The sequence below is a fragment of the Urocitellus parryii genome, chromosome 4 (genome assembly GCF_045843805.1).
Source record: "Urocitellus parryii isolate mUroPar1 chromosome 4, mUroPar1.hap1, whole genome shotgun sequence".
Taxonomy (NCBI): Eukaryota; Metazoa; Chordata; class Mammalia; order Rodentia; family Sciuridae; genus Urocitellus; species Urocitellus parryii.
Window position 1 is genome coordinate 192,628,533 of NC_135534.1, and position 21,899 is coordinate 192,650,431.

Below are 21,899 nucleotides of genomic sequence, written 5' to 3' on the forward strand. Positions count from 1 at the left end.
GATAACATGAAATTAAGGGATAACATGAAAACATTATGGAGGACACTTTGCTACTGTGAACATTTGTGACTTTCCTAAGTTTTCTTATTCATCTGCCATGTGGCTATTGACCCATATGGGCAATCAGGGAACAGTGGAAAGGCACTTGAGAAATTGTGTGGAAATAGGAAGATGTGGCTAAATTGGGTAGTTTTAATACAGACCAATGCCTTAGATGCAACCATGAATCCACTCATGACCCTCTTTAATCAGAAAGTACACCTAAGTCAAGATTATTGAAGAATTTTTTTTTTTTTTGTAATGCTGGAATTGGTACCCAATCACTTCTGTGTGCTATGCAAGTGCTCTACTAGTGAGCTACAACTCCAGTGCTAGCTCTTTGTTTTTTAAACTATTTAAAAAACATTTTCTTATAGGTATGGTCTTCTTACACTTGCAAATTCTAAGTTAGCTACTGATGACAATAAGCTATGATATTGGGGTTACTAATCCTGTAAGAAGTTTTCTACTCTTTTTCTCAGAAAGATCTTATCACAATGATAGAATGTATCAACTTGATCACATAGGACAGAAAATCTTTGCAATGCCTGGAGAGGTTTGCAGCAAGGAAGACTGAACTGAGCGGCATTTTTATAGGATTGGGAAGGGATCCAAAGACCTCAGAAGCATAGCTGTGCATTTAACCAAGAGCATCCTACCCCCACCCCCACCGCATCCTAATTTTATTCCTACCATTCAAGTAGTGACTACTCAGGGCATGTCTACTCCATGGTTAGGAACAAAACCACTTCTGATCATGCTTTCTTATTCAAAAATGTTCCCTAAATAACTAGCTGTGGGTGGGTGATGTAGGGAAGGTCAGTGAATGAAGATTATCCTGAATAGAAGAGCAGGGTACTCTGTTCTCTCAAACTAATATGTCCCTGTTATTTGTTCTCTGATGAATATTGATTAACTGCATGATCTAGTAGAATGCCTGTTCTGACTCGATTTGCCTTCACAATTCTTTTGCTCCCACCCTTTTCTCAGGATTTCTTAGCTCTTTCTTTTTTTCCCCTTGGAAGAAGGGCTGCAGCGGGCCTCACCACAAAATGCTTTTGATTTCACTTAACACCTTTGTCTGTGTTGTTAAACAACCTAGATTTCCATCTAAAACACCCCTAGGGTTGTTGGTTGAGACTCCAAGGCAATGAGTTAGGGAAATTATGCTCAGAGAGTGGGTAGGGTGAAGATTTCTACTGCATGTGTGTGATGTGCACTAACACTGTATGGTATTCTTTCTTTATCTGATGCTCGGGATTGAACCCAGAGGTGCTTTACCACTAAGCCACACTCCCCAGCTCTTTTAATTTTTTGAGACAGGAACTTGTTAAATTGCTCAGGGTCTTGCTAAGTAGCTGAGGCTAGCCTCAAACTTGAGATCTTTGTGCCTCAGCTTCCTGAGTTGCTGGCATTAGAGATGTGAGCCACCGTGCCCAGCACAGGGCATGTTATTCTTAAGTGTTGGTTCATGGTAGCCTGAGGGTAGGTTTTATGATTGGGAAAAGATCCATAACATCTTTAGTATTGTGGAAAATGCTTAAGCTTTAGAATCAGACAAACCTGGGTTCAAATGCCACTCCTGGTGTGTAGTTTGGGCAAGCTACCTACCTTCTGAGGCACGATCTTATAAGGGAGGGGTCAAACCATGATGAGGGTATTAAGGACATTAAGGATTAGGGATATGTACATAGAGCACTCAGCATGGTGTGGCTCAGAGTAGGCACTCACTAAACAGTAGCTGCTATTTTGTTATCCTCCTGGGAACCAAACCTAACACAAGTCCACACCAATAACCCTTCTTTTGCTTAAGCTGGAGCTTGACCTCCTCCTTGAATCCAGTCCTAAACTCAGCAGCAGCTTGGATCTAGATCAAAGAAGCTGCAGAAATCACTGATGAGCTAGACGGTCGACCTTGTGAAGATCAATTTACTAGAACTAAAAATATTTATTCCAGAGAGGGAAAATCTCGGCAGCAAATAATGACTGTTAAGAATGCAAACTATTCTCATGTAGACAACTGGCTGGTTTATGTTATATTTTATTTTATTTTTTGAGGACAGACCTCGGGAAAATTACTTAAGACTGTAGCTTGGGAGATTTAAATCAGACATGAAGGATCAAGTTCTGATAGTAGGGCCTTAATGTCATAATGAGCAAATGTTCTACAGAGGCTCCTTAAAAGATACACTGGATTCTTATCTTTATGGTAAATGACTGGTAATGAAAGGTCTGGGAAACATCTTGTAGGAGGAAGAACTACAGACCTGTGCTTGTTTACTTTGTAGCTGGGAAAACCAGGATCCAGGTGGGGGCAGGGTCACCATTACAAATCCTAGAGAAGTAGGAGCTGGCTTGTCTCTGTGTCCCCAAAAGACAGAACAAGTGCAAATGTGGGGGTCTAAATTGGGGGTTGGTTGCAAGTAGTAAAAAAAAAAATTAGCATACCAGGAGAAAGATTCTGCTGGGCAAGCTGTTTGGTAGCTAACCTTTTGGAAGCTGCGTGGAATAAACTAAGGGTTATTTTTAGGCACCTCACCACAGGACAAAGACCATTGCTAGAGGAAGGAATCAACAAGCTTTGAAAATTTCCTTGGTCACAGCTGGATAACAAACAATAAGTGATTTCATTCTTCGATAAAGATAAAACTTCCCACTGGCTAGAGTCATATTTCAGAATCAGTTCCTTATGACTTCATTTTTTGTAGCCCGTGCAATATATTTATCTGAGTGAGTTAGGTATGCATGTGAAATATCCTAGGTTTGGAAGGACAAGCCTGATTCCTAGTGTTTAAAAATGCAGATGATTTTGTTTCCACATCATTTTGGAAGCACCCGAGGCAGCTTACACCAACTTTTTCTTCTGGCTTACAGACCAGAGAATTTTATTGTGCCCAGTCATTCAAGCATAGAGTTGCTTACATGGACGTTCTTAAATGTTCTAGAACTTCCTCACCCCTTGTCCTTCCCAACATCCATAAATTCCTTCTTGGAATGTGTCAGGGAGAGAAAGAAGCCAGGAAACAGCTTTAAGTTGGATTTTTTTTCCCCGAGGACATTTGATCTCTACAGTTCAATGAGTCCAACACAACCTGAGTCATAAACTAATTGAGAAATCTCTAAATGACAAACCAAAGACCTCCTGAGCCCCAGGTGTTTGAATTCCAGCACTGAGAAGCAGTTATCCACTTAGGTAAGTAGCATGGTGCAGGGTTACCAGGTCTCGATTCTAAGGAAGTTGGAGTTGGCTTGACTCCGTGGCCCCAAAGGATACAAGATGCACAGTGAAGCCAGTTGTCATCCAAAGTCCTAAGAATTCATTTTTTAAATGAATTCAACAGAGATGAAGGGAATGAATGAAATAACAGGCTATGGGACAGCCCAGCGCTGGTGCAGTGTTTCAGAGATTCATGATGGACAGGTCTTGGTCTCCATGAGTTCACAGTCCACTAAAGGAGGCAGACATGTCAACTGATCCTTACTGGAAAGAGTGATAAGTGCCCAAACTGACAAACAGCCAAGAAGAGTCTGTGTGATGCTTGAGAATGTCTGCTCTAGAATCAGGTAAATACTGGTGGATCTTGTTTCTGCCACTTGATATTAGTTTGCACCATATGAAGTTGCCATTGTTTTAGGTCAAAAGTGTCTGGGTAGTGGCAACTCCCTATGATTCCAGCTAGTAACTATGACCTTGGATTTGGAACCGTGCCTCCCGGAGCCTCAATTTTCCTAACTATAAAATGGCAACACTGATACCAATTCCACAATAAGGTTCTTTCAACTGCAATGGAGGAGAAACTTGAATAAATGAGATATTGGGTGTGCAACACTTAGTCGCTAATACTTAAAAAGAAGGCAGTTTGGGTAACTACTGTGCATAATTTCTCTGTCTTTTTCTTTGGAGAATGCAGTTAGCAGAAGCTAGTCTCGGATGGGTGAGAGATTCATAAGAGAATTTAGGAAAGCCTTCACTTCACTTTAAAAAGACCATCTCTCCCCCCGCCCCACCCCAAGAAAATCCCACTGTTGCTTTTCCGTTTCAGTTAGTGAAGTAGCAGGGATACTCTGGAATCCTTGGGAAGGTGAGGAGGTGAGGGCTACCACCCTCATATCTACCACTATGTCCTCCTAGTCTGTCTGGCCTTGGTCAGTAGCAGGGTAAGCAAGTCAATGAGCCTGGGTGGGGCCCTCTTCTTTTCTGGGAGGTTCAGTCCTCTGGCCAAGGCCTTTCAGGGGCAGTGCTGCTACTGGGATATTTCTCCATGTTGCCAAGCCCGGAATTTCTCCAGAACAAATTGCCTGTGGTTTAGTCTTTCAGGACTGTGCGTCTAACGGGAAACATTTGGCCCAGCTTCTCAGCACTTTCCATACCCAGACAGAAGTCAGATGATAGAATCAAAATCACACTTCAGCAATGCTTAGAAGCAACTGGAGAAGATCACTGAGTCTAGTGGTGGCAAATCAGTGGCATCTGGATGACTCATTCTAATCCACGTGGCAGATATCACTAATCAATAGGGAAATACTTCTGGGGAGCCCTTGTTGATATTTATTCTGAACCCATCACTCCAGGCAGCCACATCCAGTCAGGTAGGGGTAGAATTTGACATGAAACTTGTCTGCTATTGCATCTACTTATTTAGGAGAATAAGAACTGAACTGAAACACCCAAAGAGAGTCACCCAGGAAATTAGTGAATAAAGCAGATATTCTAATCCAGAGGTCCTGCCTCTCTGCCTCTTGGTCAAGGTATGTGATTGCAGTCTATCTTTTCCTCATACCACTGGGAGGCCTCCAAACACAGGTGCATATCACAACCCAGAGACTAAGCTAGGTAGGTTCTAGGGAACGAATTGAAGCAAATTTTGTCATGTATATATCTGACTATGTCACAACAGATTCCACTATTACATATAATTATAGTGCACTAATAAAAACATTACAATGTCTGCTAAAGGGCTGGGACTTTAGCTCAGTGGCAGTGTGCTTACCAGCATGTGTGAGGCACTGGGTTCCATCCTCAGCACCACATAAAAATAAATAAAATAAATGTATGCTGTCCTTCTACAACTAAATTTTTTTTAAATTTAAAAAATAAAATGTAACCAGTCATTTTTAAAAAATCTGCTAAGACAATAGATTTTCAATTATCTTCCCACATACAAACACACACACACACAGACACACACACACACAGACACACACACAGGTGTGAAGTGATGCATGTGTTAATCATTTGAATCTGGTAACCATTTTACAATGTATTGCAAATATCAAATCATTATGTTACTTGCCCTTATTTGTCAATTATCACTCAGTAAACCTGGGAAAAACATTTAAAAAATGTATATGAAAGTTTTCCACTAATTCTTAGCCTGAGGTCACTGCAAGGGTCTCCAGAGAGAAATATCAGGGGTAGGAACCTGGCTAGCATGTGTGTTAAGAGATTTCTAGACTTCTTGGTGCTGGAGGGTTTTCACTTCGACATTCCTCCATCCACCCATCCGTCCCATCTTTTCTATCAGTAAAATGTCAACTCTGATCCCAATTCCACAATAAGGTTCTTTCAACTGCAATGTACATATTTATTAAATACCTGCCATATGCCAGGCCCTAAGTTAATGGCACAAAAATGGAGAAGACACATGTATCCTCTATATTAACAGAGCTTATAATTTCCTCCTGCAGAGTCACAAAATGCAGTTGCTGAAAATATTTCTTGGTTCAAACCTACACATGCCAGGTTCTTGGATTTGTAGAATTAAAGAATGAACACATGCTTTCATTTTCCTGATGGAACTAGTGTAATTGGCTCTGTGATCTCTTTAAAGGCAAGATGTATCAAGGAATTCATCATAGCCTCAATTCTATAGTTGGCTCATTTCTGCAGGAGTTACCAAGACAGGGCTCCCTCCTTTCCATGAGAACTAGTCAATCCCCCAGGAACTCCTGGGAGCCCAGAGCTTCACTTGGAGACAAGCTTTCTGTATGACCAAAGTAAGCTCCACTAGCAGGAGGTGGACTGGCCAGGCCTCGACACAATCAGTTTGGGTATGAAGGAAGCTTCTTGGCTTATCACTAGTAACCTTTCCGATTTTATCGCAGTATCTCTTGTTCATTAAGTTTAGACCTCTCTCCTGAATTTTGGTCTTTACTATGTATCTTAACTTCTTGGAGAATCTTGGCTCTTATGGGAACACGCAGTGGAAAGGGCAACCAGTTGAAGAACAGGAAGAGGAATGCTGAGCCAGTTCTGCTAACCACTCATTGTGTGACCTTGGGCAAGGGACATCTGCTCATTGTCTCCAGTTCTCCCGTAGAATAAAGCAACGTGCGGCTCAATTCTAGACCATCTTTGGTCCTAGTGACCCAAGGCTTTTTGTTAACTTGGCAATATTTCTATCAAACTTAATTTGGATGTCACTTTAGATTCAAGCCAAATAGCCAATATTAAGTACAAAACTCCCCAAATATTGAATGTGTCTTTCCTATGTTGTTTGGCCCAAGTCTTGGTGAAGCTATGGGACTCCCTCCCTTGTACTCCTTGAACTGAAGTTTCCTTACCAACCAAATTAAATCCACAAATCTTAATCCATAAAATATTTCCATCTAGACACAATAATGAGATTCATATTTGTGGTTTAGTGTACCTAAGAAAAGCTCAGATGAAATATGACTAGATCCATTGATACATTCAGACCACAAACGGCCCCGGTAAGGTCTGGTTTTAATTTTTGAAGTAAAACTGCTGCAGAGCACTTGCTTTCTCTTTTCTATTTCTTGCCTGGACAGAAAAGAAAACAAAAAGTGGGTCTGACCCAGTGGCAACTATATAGATTCCTGGAAAATTCTAAAAAAAAAATGTTTCAAAAATAGATTTGAGTTCATTTCCCAATGGAACAATGACCTCTTCCATTTTGTCCTTCATCCAGTATTTTAAGAAATCTAGTTGGCTCTTTCACACGTCTTGGGAAACAGGTTCTCAAGTGCTTGAGCCAAGGTTAAGAAATTAAAGAGATTTATCTGGGAAGGACAGGTTACAGACACAGCTCAACGTAGGAGCTGGGGAGGGTGGATGTATGAGTCAAATATTTGGCATAGCAGGACTAGAAAGGTCTGGAAATCTTTTCCTACCCAACTCGCTGATATTCAGATGCATGGAATTCTGCTTGACTGAGATGTACCTCAGAGGGAGCCAGATGGAAGCTTGGACAATTACAAAAGCCTGCAGGAATCAAGTTCAGTAAAGTCTGTAGACCTTGAGAGAAGTGGAGACTCCTGGATAGAGTTGATAACTCCTGAAATGAAAATAGGCCTCTAAGACTGTTAGCAGGAACATGGACTCTCAGGGAAAGCTAAGACTTCTCCGGGAATTGATTTGTACGATTTCAAATATACTTTCATTGTCTACTTTTCCTTTCTCAAAAGGGGATCATTTCAATGCTACGATAATAACTCACCTTGATTAAGCACATCTGTGCTTCATGTGCCTGATGCGGATTATCTAACTGATGCCCCTCCAGGACCTCTGAGGTCTTTTGCTGAAAGATGAGGAAACAGAGGCTCAGAGGACTCCAGGTTACAACAGCTAGAACGGGAGAGCAGGGATTTCACTCAGTGGACTGACTCACGGGCTAGAGACTGCGTTCTTAACCATCCGCTTTACTGCGGCATTTTAATAATGTCAAAGACTGGCTTGCATGACTGAGTTCAAAGGACTGACTTCAAAAGGACCAGCGTCGGGGTCCTGAATAACTACTAGCAATGGAAATCTTTATGATTTACAGACGGTGCAGGAAACACAGCGCAAGGGCCTGAAAAAGAGAGATACGTCTAATCCTTGACTTGGGCTTAATTTAACTGTGTAACTCTAAGCGGCATTTTCTGAAGTGTAATCTACATGTTGAGAGGTATTAATGCGGGGGGGGGGAGGATTTCCTAATTAAACATGTTTGGAAAATGCTATTTGAAAACCAAATATTATTTTAAGCCAAACAAATTACCCAGCTTTGTTTTCTTCAGGATTTTCCAGGGTCTTTTAAGTGTCCTTGTTCATGGAAATCTCTAAGAAGGAGACAGTTTATGTAGTGTTTCTCAAACTCATTCAATTATTTTGTGTCTAAGTACGTCACAGATTAGGTTTGGCAGCACCTAATGGGAAGTGCTGGGGTAGAACAAATCCTAGACCCTTTCTCCTTTCATTTCCCAGTGGATGAGACAGAAATCATGAAGATTTACCTATGTTTGACCCAACTTTGATAAAGTGTGAATCCCTAGGCTGGATGATCTCAAAAAGTTTAAACCAAGCTGGGTAACGGTGGCGCAGGCCTAAAATCCCAGTAGCTCAGGAGGTTGAGACAGGAGGATCGTGAATTCAAAGCCAACCTCAGCTACAGCGAGGCACTTAGCAACCAGGGAGACCCTGTCTCTAATAAAATACAAAATTGGGCTGGGGATGTGGCTCAGTAATTGAGTGCTCCTGAGTTCAATCCCTGGTACCCACCCCCTAAAAAAAAAAAAAAAAGTTTAAACAAAGAGTGAGGAAAATAAGCTAGCATTTATTCTGTGCCTGGTACTTCACAGATGCCATTTTATCACAATGCCAACTCCATGCCTCAGGGGACACTGCTTGTACTTTCCTAGTACAAGGACTGCAGGCTACAGAAGGTTAAATAAGTTGCCCAGTCAGGAATCACTTGAAGAAGAATTAAGAACCCAGTCTCATACTTCCAAACCCTAAGCTCTTTCTGCTACACCAAGTTGTCTTTGAAGTGAGAGTCATTTTTCGATTTAAATAATTAATATTTATATAATAACTACCAGAGGGAAACTCAATTTCATTAATGTAAATAAAGTTGATGGATTCCTAACATGGGACAGTGTGGAGGGTGGAGATGGGAAGCTGGGGTGCATGGGACAATTTTATGTACAGTTTTAAACTGGAGAGGAGGGCACAAGATCAAGTACTGAAATATCTGTCTTGGGTAAATCTTGAAAGCCCCCGGAGAACAGCTGCTCTCCTTTAGTCTGGCCTAGTGAGGTTAACAACCCGGAGGAAGGGAAAGTGAGAATCAGCAGACTGAGAGCTTAAAAATCTGTCCTTTTTGGAAAATCAGATCTTATATCTAAAAAAAATATGGCCTCTAAGATATCAGTCAAGTCTGAGAGTATTTCAGCAAATCTGAAAATTATCACTTCCATTTCTGAAAGGAAGGATTTACATGTCCAAACAAGAAGTAAGGAAAAGGGAGATGGTTCCTTCTAGATGGAATCACTGAGTTCAGCGTAAGGCAGGAAAGTCAAGAAATTTATCCAGAGGAAAAAAATCAGATGGACATATTGAGAATGAATCAAACAACCCAACTCTCTTGTCATTCTTCTAAGCTTCCTCCAGGCATAGAGTTTGGCATCATGTGGTTGGAGAGGGGACTTACTAGATGAACCTTTGTTTCAGCTTCAATCTCTTTATATAATAATATACACCTTGCTTGGTTATGGTGACTGGAAATTATACATAAAAAAATTACTATGCTGACCAGCAGTGGCCAGTAAACATTTTCTTGAAGGATCAGAGAATAAATATGCTAAACTTTGTGGTCAGATGATCTCTGTCACAACTATTCTATTATTATAGATAAAACAGCTATGGATAATATGCAAATTAGTGAGCATGGCTACATTTCAGTAAAACTTTATTTACAAAAATAGGCTACCTCTTCATAGTTTGCTGACATCCTATTGTTATTTGATAAATACTACTATTCTAAACCCAAATATAAACTGAACTGCATAAGAAGGAAACAAACATGCTATCGAGTGCCTATTATATAGTTATACCTGTTTTGTGCCAAACCTTACACTAAATGCTATTTGTTCGTGCTATCATTTGTCATGACAAACCGGTGAGATAGTTATTGCTATACCTGTTTGGAGATGAAAATGCGCCTCAGGGAGGTTTAGCAACTGGCTTATGTGGCTCTCGAATGTGTGCTTTCAACTACACCGAGCTGACCCCTCAAGCAACTTCCTTCAGTTCCTGTAAAGTGAAAACTTTAAATTTGCACTGCTTAATAAACAGATCAGAGTCCAAGAGGTTCAACTTCACCTTTCAATTTCTAGACTTCCAGCAGGAATCTGGAGGCTGTCATATGACCTGTGTCTTTCTTCCCAACTTCTGGCTGGATCTTGTTTTATACACTTCCTCTCTGGAGAACATATAAGCCAAGGTGTATTGTTTGCAAATGCTTATTAGCTTCTGGGCATATGTTGGCAAGTTTCCTTTGGCCCAGAAGGAGTTTGAGGATCTGCCTAGGTCTGGCTGTGCTCACTGACTATCTTAGCCAAAGGGAGTTGCTAATTAGGATGATACCCTGTGAGTCTCCACGTCTAGAGTTTGGTTTTCCTGCCCTGGGCATGCCTGTTTGGGCTCAAGTGGTTTGGCTGTTTACTGTAGATTTAGATGAGTGAGAACAGGTTTATAGACCCTTTAAAACCCATGACCCTGGACTTCATGGTAGGGTTGCCCAGGCTACGTTTCAAGATATTTGCAGGCAGGTGTCCTGAAGCTATCTGTGGTCATAAAGGTGTCCTGAGAGTATCTGTGGTCAGATAGGTGTCCGAAGGGTATCCATGGTCACATCAGTGTAGGGATACTGGCTTCAGCAAAGTTGAACAAATTAACTGCTGCAGGATTTCTCAGGTCATGTACTCTACTTCCCCAAGAATTCCATTATCTTTCAATCACACACAAAATAAAATCCAAACTCCTAGTCACCTGTCTACAGAGCTCATTCTCCATTTCATTCAGACACTTCCAAGTCCCACTGTATCTGAAAGAGCACCCTCTGACATTCCACCAAACACTGTTCCCTTACCTTGTTTGACATTTCTTCTTAGCCTCTTGAAATGGAACCATAAGTTTGATTCCTTTATCTTGTCTATCTTCCCCCATGTGACAGTCTGAATATTTATGTGCCTCCAAAAATTCATACGCTGAAACTAATTACCAATGTGACAATATTAGCTGGTGGAAACTTGGGGAAGTAATTGAGTCATAAGGGTAAGGCCTTCATGAATGGGATTAATTAGTGCTCTTATAAAAGAGGCCCCAGAGAGTTTCCTTGCCCCTTCTGCCATGTGAGGACACACCTGGAAGGTTCCACCTATGAACCAGAGAATGGACTCCCCCAGGCATTTTATCTGTAGCCTTCACAGCCTCCAGAACTGGCAGCAATGGATTCCTGCTGTTTTTCAGCCACTCGGGGTTTGTGGTATTTGTTTTAGAAGCCTGTGTGGACTGGGCCACGCCTCCTAATATTAGCTCTGCGAATAAAGGAACTTTCCTGTCTCATTTTCTAGTGTAGTGTCAGCCCTTGGAACTGTATTTTGAAGGGACATATGAGCTGAGTTTCCAAGATCAGGATAGTGTCAAGTGTTCTCCGAAGTCATTTGGCCTGAGAACACTCTTTCAGGTATACCTCATGAGAATGCTCTCTCACAGGGCACGCTGTTGAGAACAGCTTCTCTAGTGGGGTCTTATCACCAAGAACAATTTCAATGATGAGTAACCACAGCAACGATGGCCACCAATCTTCCCTATGAAGGTTTGTGAGTTTTGTGCTAAACAATGGACTTGCGCTATGTCATTCAACCATCACAATGACCTTGTGAAATAAGTGCTATCATTGGCCTTATTTGAGGAAAATGGAGCATGGAGAAGTTAACTAACCTAGCCATCACCCAGCGAGCAAATGTCTTTGGAACCCAGAGCTTTCTGGTGCCACATTCATACTCTTAACCATCATTCATTCCTCTCCATTGGCTGTGAATTTCTCTGTGCCCGGAGATAGAATGCTCTCTGTCCCCATCCATTCCCTGAGCCCATTCATTCCTCCCACTACTTGTTGACTGAGCCTTGTTATATATAGCCTCAGCTATTCAGCCACCTCTAGTGACTCAGCCTTAAATTCCCAGACAGGCCTCCTCTGTCCTTGGTACTGGTTTTTCCAAATCCCAAGCAATGCATGCTTTCATCCTGGGGGCCACCTCTGAAAGTCAGGACATTCCTTGAAGTCTCTGTTCTGAGACCTTTTCCTGTCCCAAGGCTGGGTTGGCTTTCTTCTGTCCAATGTTATGCCATCCCTCTACATAGTTGCAAGCCCAGAGGGTGAAGCATTAAGAACAGCTTCAAGCTCTGGGCTTTCTGAATAAACACTGGAGAGAAAGGGGGTGTCCACATTCGGGACACAGTGATAGCTCCTGCTGGTTGCTGAAGGTTAATTTTATTCAAGTTGTGCTTAGTTTCAAATAAACCAGAAAAGTTCTGTCAGGAAGGGTTGACCTATGAGTGGACAGGCAATTCCAGGACAGTAATGAGGATGATGTGGAAAACCATGGGGTGGAGTGGGATGGCAGGAGAGGGGTATCTAACTTACCTGGAGGAGGTGGTACCTGAACTGAAGGTTGAAAGGATAATATAAGAAGGTGAAAAATATAGAGAAGGGCATTCTCGGCAAGAGGAAATGGTATTTGCAAGGACATGAAAAGTATAAAACTGCCCATTAGATAATCCCCCCTGACCACTTAGTTGCTTAACAACCTGGACCCAGTGCAGCTCAGCACGTACGCACCCCAGGGCCTAAACCAATCAATTTGAATCTATACCCCACTCTAGGATTGACCAATCATCCCCGCCCGACCTGTTCCCACCAATGAATGTGCTAATCATGTTTGAGAGTTGTTGTTCGATTTTCCCGAGCCTCATGATGATTTGCTCTGATGTATGCAAAGCCCCCGCCCTCCCCAAAAAGTGTACTTAAGCACTGCTTAACCCCTGCTCGGGGCTCTGGGCTGCTTTCCCTCCTTGAGTGAGCACAGAGCCCCAGTGCGCTGGATCTTCAATAAACCCCTTTTGCTGTTGCATGAGACAGTCTTTTGGTGGTCTCTTCCTCCGTCGTTCGCTGGTCCCTTACAGCTGGAGGAGGCGGGGCGGGTCCCTGGGGTGTGACTCTGGGGTATATATTTTGTATCTGGTGAGCAGAATCAGTCTCTCTCTCTCTCTCTCTTTCTCTCTCTCTCTCATGTCTGATAATCATGTGAGCTGCTTCCCTTCACCACACTCTTCTGACCTGATGTTCAGGCTCACCCTGAGCCCTGAGGAATGGAGCCAGCTGCCTATGAACTGAGACCTCTGAAACCGCTAGCCCCCAAATAAACTCTTCCTCCCCTACAATTGTTCTGGTCGGGTCTTTTAGTCACAGCAGAGTAAAAGCTGACTAGAACAGTCTGTTTGGAGACCAGGGTTCAGGTCATGGAAAACCTAGCATGCCAGGTTAGGGATCTGAATTTTTCTCATGGGCAGAAAAGAAGCATGTGGAAATCTTTCAGTTCAGAAATATCATATCAACTTCCTAGGCCAAGGCTGAGGGGAGATTAAAGGGGCGTCACTGTGACCTGCAAAAAGGAAGCTGCTTCAGTGGCACCCTGGGGCAATGCCAGGGGCTGACCTTGGAGGTGAGAATGGATGGGCTGGGGAGGCTGTGCACGGATGCACTTGTCAAGGCAGCAAGATCTACAAAATTTTGCATATGGGGAGTGTCAAGGAAAAGGAACTGGCTCCAGGGTTTTAAATTTCATTGTACCTACCGAGAAGGACAACTTTTGTTGCCTTGAAGGTCTTGCCTTTAAATTAAATATATTTGGAGTCATTTCCTTGGGGGGACCTTGCCCTGGGGTAGCATTCAAAAGAAATCAGGGATACCTAATGAACTATGACATCAATGCAAAACACTCGTATATGGAGACGGAGAAATCAAACAGAGTCTGCTCAGTGGCTGCCATAATTATTGATTATACATCAGCAGAAGTACTGATAGATCGAGTGAAATTGTCACTGATAAGCAGTTGCCAGAATATTGGTGACATTAGAGTGTTAGAGCCATGGCAAGCAGGTAAGGATGGCCTCATAGATAACTGCTTCCTGATAGTCCCATATCTATGTAATCACCTTCCCTTGATTGTGGTATGGCCTAATGACTTGTTTGTTGCCAACAGCATAAGATTAAGGTGATAGAATGTCACCTTCCTGATTAGGTTTCAAAAGAATGTGATGCCCCTCTTGCTAGCAGACATTCTCTCTCTTTTTTTTCTTTCTTATTGGCTTTGATGAAATTAATGGCCTTGTTGAAAGAGGCCCACGTGGCAAGGAACTGAGGGTGGTCTCAGACCTATAGGCAGCAAGGAAGTGAGGCCCTCAGTCTAATAGACCTTGAGGAATTGAGTCAAGCCAACAACTACATATGTGAGCCTGGAAGTTCATCATTCTCCACTTGAGCCTTCAGATGGGACCTGAACCGCGGCCAGCACTGTGACGGTAGCCAAGAGCAGAACATCCAGTTAAGCCATGCTCAGATTCTTGAACAACAGAAGCCATGAGATAGTATGTGTGTGTTGTTCTAAGCCACTAAATTTTGCGATAATTTATTATGTAACAATAAATAACTAATACAGAATTATTAGTTATCCTTGGCCAGTCCATGTGAGCTAAGGCTGCTTAGAGAATAGGACCGTTCATTTATCTTTTCTCAGAGAATGTATGAGTTCTGCAGCTTTTTATATTGTCCCTGGCTTCCAAGAGCAAGAGTCAGAAGACCTAGGATTCCACCCTGACCCTGATGCCAACTGGCACAAGATCTTTCCCTTCTCCATGTCTCAGTTTCACCATTTTTAAAAGAAGGACGTTAAACTGGGCCAGCACTTTGTAAAAACATTTTTTTTTTTTTTGGCCACAAAATCCTTCCACCAAATGAAATTTCATGAGGAAGCTCAATGTACAAAACAGATAAAAATGGAGGAACTTCAGTTGAAATAAAGTTGAGGCCCCTGCTATGCTTCCACATCACCAGTCACTTCTGGGGGGCTTTTTGAATTCTGCCTGCAAATTCCTGGCTTAGACGCTGCCCATAAGCCCATTTTGTTCCAACATTCTCTCTCTCTCTCTCTCTCTCTCTCTCTCTCTCTATATATATATATATATATATATATACATATATACATACATATACACAAATATGTATATTTTTATATATAAATTTATGTATATAAATTTAAATTTATAAATATATATATAAATTTATGTGTATATATGTATTTATATATGAAATATATAAAGAGTTATAAAAGATATATATATATATATATATATATATATATATATATATATATATCTCCCATCTTTATATGAGAACTCTTTTATAATGTCTCTGCATCAAGCAGAGACATTATAAAAGTGACCATCTAACACCCATAGCTCAAAAAGTTGAGAGTTGGCTGAGGACTTTGTTCCTCTGGGGTCTGGTGCACCTGACTTCACTGGACCTCTTTTTGGTTTTCCAAGCTCTCCAGAGGTGGATTCCCTCTATTGAACCAAAGCTCCTTAGACCTTTACCTCCACCAGACTCTCTCTCAGGTGGAAAGTCATGGTTTCATTCTCCGAACACACTCATCTTTTTTAAAAATACATTATTTTGTGTCTTGATGACTATACTGGACACCATGTTCCCAAGGGTCTCTTGCTGTCAGGAGATCCACTGGAGTTTTGGATCTCCCCTTCTGCCTACGATGTGTTGCTTCTGCAGGTGAGGCCACATGCACTCACGTGGCACTGTATATGCATCATACACTGCTGATGGCCAGGGTTTCCCTGAGCTGCATCTGTAGGTTTAGAACCTTCAACAAAATATTCAATAAGTTTTACTCATTGTTCATATCTCTGTCATTGTTTTTAACCTACCACGTATGACTTTACCCTTCTATACACTCTCTGGGTAGTAAAATTTGAGTTCTTCTACTCCTCCATAGTATCCCTTTGCCTGACATCTGCCATTGGAAGTTCAATGGTTTAAGCATTATTCTCTCTATCTACCCTTTAAAAATGTAAATATATCTCTAGCAAGTAGCCTATTGTCACCAATCTTTTTTTTTTTTTTTAACCTGGGAAATGGGAAATGGGAATAATTCCCTAGCATCCATGAGGCACAGCGAGAGAAGCACCATTTGGGATGTTGGGCCTGTCTGGGGTGGACCACAAAGCCACCATTTTCAACTTTATGCAAGTGACCACCTTTCTAGGCCTCAGTAACTGTATCTGTAAATTAATAGCTAAGTACGGGGAATATCTGTAGTGAAGCACATAAATTTGTAAATCCATGAGTATCTTTGTGAAAAGCAGACCTTGCAGGCTGGGATATAGCTCAGTGGTGGAGTGCCTGCCTGGCAGACAGGAAGCCCAAGGTTCAATCCCTAATATCAATCAATCCATCAGTCAATAAAGAGTTAAAAAGAGACCTCACAGGTGAAGACGCCTCATAAACCATAAAAAAAGTCACAAAGGCAGTGTAAAAAAGGACGTTGGGAAGTCAAGCAGTATTGTGATGTTTCTGTTAGGGATAGCAGAGAGTTTTATCAATAGTAAGTTACAAGGGCCACGTACCGCCAGCAGGCTTTGGGGAGAACAGACTCCAACAGGCATGAGAATAATGGCCCTTAGCATACTTGCAGATTCTAACAGTTGTTATCACTCTCCAGGATCTTGGAGCTGGATTTGATTTGGGGATCTACCAATTGCTTATCTGCATGGTGTTGGAAAAACTGCTTAAACTTTTTCAGCCCCAGGCTCCCCATATCTGAATGGGGAGCAGTGCTACTAAAAACAATGGCTGGTGATCAAATGGCATCATGCCTGTGGAGTCCTCAATAAATGTTAGCTTTACGGTTATCCCCTAGGCTGCCCCTGGAAGAACAGGCTGGACCCATGCATACAGAAGTTAGCAGAAGCCAGCTCACCTCCTTTAGGGTAAGAGGTGATCTGCCGCTAATTCTGAAGCAAAGCTGTCTGCTTGCAGAGCTTATGGCAGAGGGTATTTGTGGAGGATTAAAAGTCCATCAAATTTTGATGGCTACGTAATTAAGAACCTGTGAACTTCAGGAACTTTCAATCTGAGACAAGTTGGCATGAAATAATTTTTTAATACTTTTTTATTTATTCATTTTCATGTGGTGCTGAGGATCAAACCCAGTGCTGTGCCACTGAGCCACAACCCAAGCCATGAAATAATTTTTTAAACCTCCATTTACAAATAAACTAGAAATACACATTTCTAGTGTTACAGTCTGCTTTCAACAGGGCATTTCGCTTTCTCTCCATGGATGAAGGTAAGAGATCCATGACCGTGCAGAACACGAGGTGGATGCTAAAGTGGAAGAAATATGAGAAAAGGGGAAGCAGACAGAACCAAGAAATCTAGGCTTAAGGCAAACCTGAAAACCCGACTGTACACAGGGTGAGCCTCATCTCCTCCACAGAGAAGTCGCAAGGCATGAGTTGCCCCTAACGGTAGGTAGGTCAGGACACTGCTGTATTTTGTTGGGATGGAATTATTGCCTGGAGTTTGCAGAAGACTGTGCTTAACACTTTGAGGGGTTTTCCCCTTGGAAGAGAGCCACCACCTAACATTTCCCACATGTTGACAGTGTTCGAACTGGTCCAGGATTAAGTTCAGGGGGATTCCGGGATCTTCTCAGAGTGAGTGGAGTTGAATCTTAACCCTCCTCTCTGAGGCGCTGGCTGAATTTGTGCATGGAGCTCACAACCATTTCCCAGTTGTCCTGAGATTCACTGCCCCAAGGTTGGGCACATGTATTTCCTTTATCTGTCTCCCCATCCACCGTTTTAAAACCAGATGCTTTTCTCATCTGGATCTCAGAGAAGGTGCCTGAGTCAGAGGTCCCACCTGAGACAGCACGGAGGAGTGTTGATTTTCTGGGATGAAACCAACAATGATGATCTGTCTGCTACCTCTGGTTTTACTCTTCTCTCCCTGAGGCCTGAAATATGAACTCTTCTATTTCCAGGCAGAGAGCTGCTCTACCATGACCTTTTGTGAACACAGTGAAAGATGATATATGCCAGGTTACTCTGTAAAATCAGTAGACAATGCCAGTAGGGGGCTTTTCTGCCATCTTGGTCATTCACTGAAAGACACCACTTAAGATTCTGCACTTGGTCAGTCTTTGCCTGCCTGACTCCAGGAAGCCACGTGGCACAGCAGAAAGAACAGCATAGCTTCAGTTAGAAACTTTGGCTTCCAGGCCAACTCTGCCTCTGACTTATGGAAAGACCTCAGCTGAGACTTAACTTGCTTGAGCCTCGGTTTCTCTATCCATTCCATAAAATGGAGATCGTAATTCATAACTTGTAGCGTCAGGGTGAGAATTCGATGAGACATCAGAAACAAAGATGCCCCTTTTACATCTGTGACACATCATCAGCCCTCACAAGTAGCTATTTTGGTAGGTCTGTGTTTTATCATCACAAAGGGTTTGCGGAGCTACAGCCAACTAGATGTTTGTAACACACTTTCTACTTTTCAAACTGAGGTGGCTTCAGTGTGAAGGGGCTGGTGCCCTGTGCCAGCTTGGCTATTTTTCCCATAGGAAAGCATGGCTGTACATTTGGGGAGATGCAGGGGGAGGAGAAAAGAGGTGCTCTTACTTCATCATAAGCCTTAGAAAGGGAGGATGAAGGGGGTATGTTTTTCATTCTGTCAGCTTGAATTCCCTTTCCAAATTCCATTCTGGTTATACGATCAGGCTACCGCTGTATTTATGGGTGGCCACAGTCTGCCGGCAGGGGCATATTTAGTCAAAAAGGAAGTCTTTTCTCCCTGAAGGCAGAGCAAGAAGTAGAAGCACTCAGAATGTACCCCTTGTCTGGTGATCATGGAGACTTGGGTCTGAAATCCAGCTCGGTCACTCTGAGTTCTAAACACTGGAAAAGTGACTCAGTCTCCCTTCTCTCCAAGCCACCTTTTGTCCAATAGGTACAGTCCATGCCTCAGAGACCTGTGTCGGGATTTAGTGAGGCGGTGTCCAGAGAGGGCCTATAGCTTTGCCAGAAGGCCACCGTGCATCTAGCTATGGCTATCCTTAAAGTTAATTAAAATAGCCAGTTTTTGTTAAGCCAAACCTTCCCACTTATTCCTGTCATCTGTCCTATTTGGGGAATCACTTTTACTCCCATGGCAGCTGCTGACGCAGGGGGCCACATTCCTTGGTGAAACAGATCTGCAACCTGAAAGCACACCACCTGGCTGCGGGCTTTGTGGCTGTGTTTGCTGTTTGTCAAGACCCGGTGACATCTCCAGACTGAGAGCAAGGAGGTGAGGTTGGGATCCTTTAACCCCATTTCAATCAAAAGAGCTCCACATGAACCTGTCAAATTCTAGGGTGTTCCCCCCTCAAGCTCATTTAATGAACATTTCCATTGTTAAAAGTAAATTCTAAACTCATTGTTTAAAACATTAACACTGAACAAGTCCCAAGCAGGAAAGTCAAGAAGAGCTTCCATTTATCGAACCCTCATTACACACGATTCCTGTGCCAAGAGTCTGTCGTGTATTTTTTCATTTGAATGTCACCAGAGCCCTCTGAGATGTAGATGTCACTCTCTTTATATGGGTGGTAAAGTCAAGGGCTAGAAGGTTGGTAAGCTCTTGAGAGGGGGAGGGAGGGGCTAGACGGATGTGAGATTTGGAAGAGAAGTTTTTTAAAACAAAGAGTAGAGGAAAAAAAATGATGATGGTAGACAAAGGCAACACCCCTTTCAATCCTCCTCCAGTTCACACTGAGCAAACCAAAGAATATTCATGCGCCCCTTTCTTTCCCCATATGTGGTCACTTTCCTGAAACGCAGAGGGCCAAGGCACACTAACTCTCCAGTCCTGCAAACAGCTCGGATGTACACAATGCCAGCAAACTTTCCACTGGCTTATTGAAGACTAAATAAACCTCTTTCTCAGCCCTGAACTTGGCCTTGCCACATCTCAGGACAAGGTGGGAAACAGGCAGCCGTTTTCACTTCTAAAGCACATATGGGAAAGCTCTATAAACACACACAAAGTTCACAAAAACATGAAAAAGAGGCATTCATTCTTCCAACACACTTCTTGTCCCTCTCTCCTTCTGGACGGAAAAACATTTCCAAAGACTCCCCATCAGCATCTTACTTTCTAGCCATCAGCTTTAGAATCTGCAAATGCCTAAACACAAAACCTCATGACGTTCTGGAATTGAAACTCAGCATTCACATCCAGCCCCGGGCTGCTACCTTTTCTTCCAACCTGTGCCAACACAACCTCCTGCTTGTAAAATGCAGCCAAGACTCCGACCTGCCAGCCTAGCAAGAGACACCCTGAGATTGGGCGAGATAAAAAGCAGGGGCTGGAAGGGGATGGGAGAAGGCACAAAAAACAATCCAAGATTGGCTAAGTGCCCCTTAGAACGTCCGGGGTGATGGCAGCTTTTGGCAATGAAAGTGGTTATCCAAACTTGCAGTTACCAAGCGCTTGTTGCCAATCTCTTTATCCCTGCTTTTCTCCTCATGATAACAAGGAAGTTATTGTTCCCATTTTAGAGAAGTGGAAACTAAGGCCCAAAGAGGTTACATATTTTTCTCAGACATGTGTATGATGCTGATGGAAATGTCCAAGATTCCTCTAGCTTCAAAACCTGAGTTCTCAATCCTCTTACAGCCACGACAGGTTACAGGAACCCCTGTGTTTGTCCCAAAGTCCATCAGGGGAAGTGGACTTCCTAGATTTCGGGGAAATAGTTCCTCAGGGCTTTCTGTGGGGGAAGTCTGAAGAGGGGGAGGTGATTCTAGAGATTCTGTGGGACACTGCTGGCTATAAGTCCCCCAGATATGCAGGAGTCCCACTTGAGAATCAGGAGGCAGCCACCAGAAGCTGACTGCCCTTAAGGACCCAAGGGAATGCCACCACTCTCACCTGCAGTCTCTCATCTGGCCCTAGAACTCCCTTCTGTCTCTTCTATTCCAACTCACCTCTTTCCACAGGGTGAGTACAAAACTCTCTGTAAACTCTAAGAGCCTTTTAGATGTAAATTCTGTTGTTCTCTCTACAGTCCTCTATCACTCTCCCCATAACCCATCTTGGAGTAAGGCCATGAGCAATTTCCACTTTCAAACTCTACTTCCCTAACACTCAAAAGAAAAAAAAAAAGTCATTCACAGGTGAGTCAGCGGGCAGGGACTCAAGAGAGAATTACCACTTTTCCTCTGCAAAAAGGCAAGGGACAAAAACTTTCCAAAAAGTAAAACGAAATGCAAGATCAGAGAAGGACAGGCAGAGAAGACAAGGTGCATCCGATCTTAACCAACAAACACGGGCTTTCTGCTAGCAGCCAAAACAAAGCAAAAGTTTTATAATTAATAGAACAACAATGCATGTGGTACCAGGAGTACCAACAGGACATCATAATGATCTTTGGTGATGGGGGCTAAACAGGCTTACCTCTCCCTGCTGGAAAAGACCTAGATCCGGGAGTGCACCGGCTTCATGAGGAAATACCTGGGCTTGAGCAGCAGCGGGGTTCCCACGTGCGCGCCCCGGGTGTCCCCCAGCCGCGATGTCTTTGTGCCGACCAGAGGCGGGGGCGTGTGTCTGCGCGGGAGAGGCGTGTGACAGTAGGCAGGCTGTGGCCAGAGCAGCCAGCTTTGGCTGGCTTATATAGCCAGCTCCTTCCCCTGTAATGGGACGCCTCGCCTCCAGACATCCTTTCCCACTTTTTCAGTTGGCGAATTAAAGGAACAGCCCTCCCAGCGGAACAGGGTTAGCTCATGAAAGACGCACTCACTTCAGGCTCCCGGCCAGGGAAGGAACTCATTTGCATACAATTTATGGCGAAAGTAGGAATTCCCGCTTCCTCCGCCCCAGACGCCGAGTAGCTGGGAGTGAAGTGTGATTTTTGCATTGCTCCCCAAATGGGTTTTCTAATTGTGAAAC

General features: G+C 43.0%; 1 protein-coding gene across 1 annotated transcript in view; it reads right to left on the minus strand.

Annotated features, from left to right (window-relative positions):
- Tnc (tenascin C) overlaps nt 1-21,514 on the minus strand; it is an 84,704-nt gene extending 63,190 nt beyond the window's left edge. Inside the window, 1 exon segment of the mRNA XM_077797970.1 lies at nt 21,408-21,514. The gene's annotated coding sequence lies outside the window, so the exon portion shown is untranslated.
- Between the last annotated feature and the right edge of the window lie 385 nt (nt 21,515-21,899).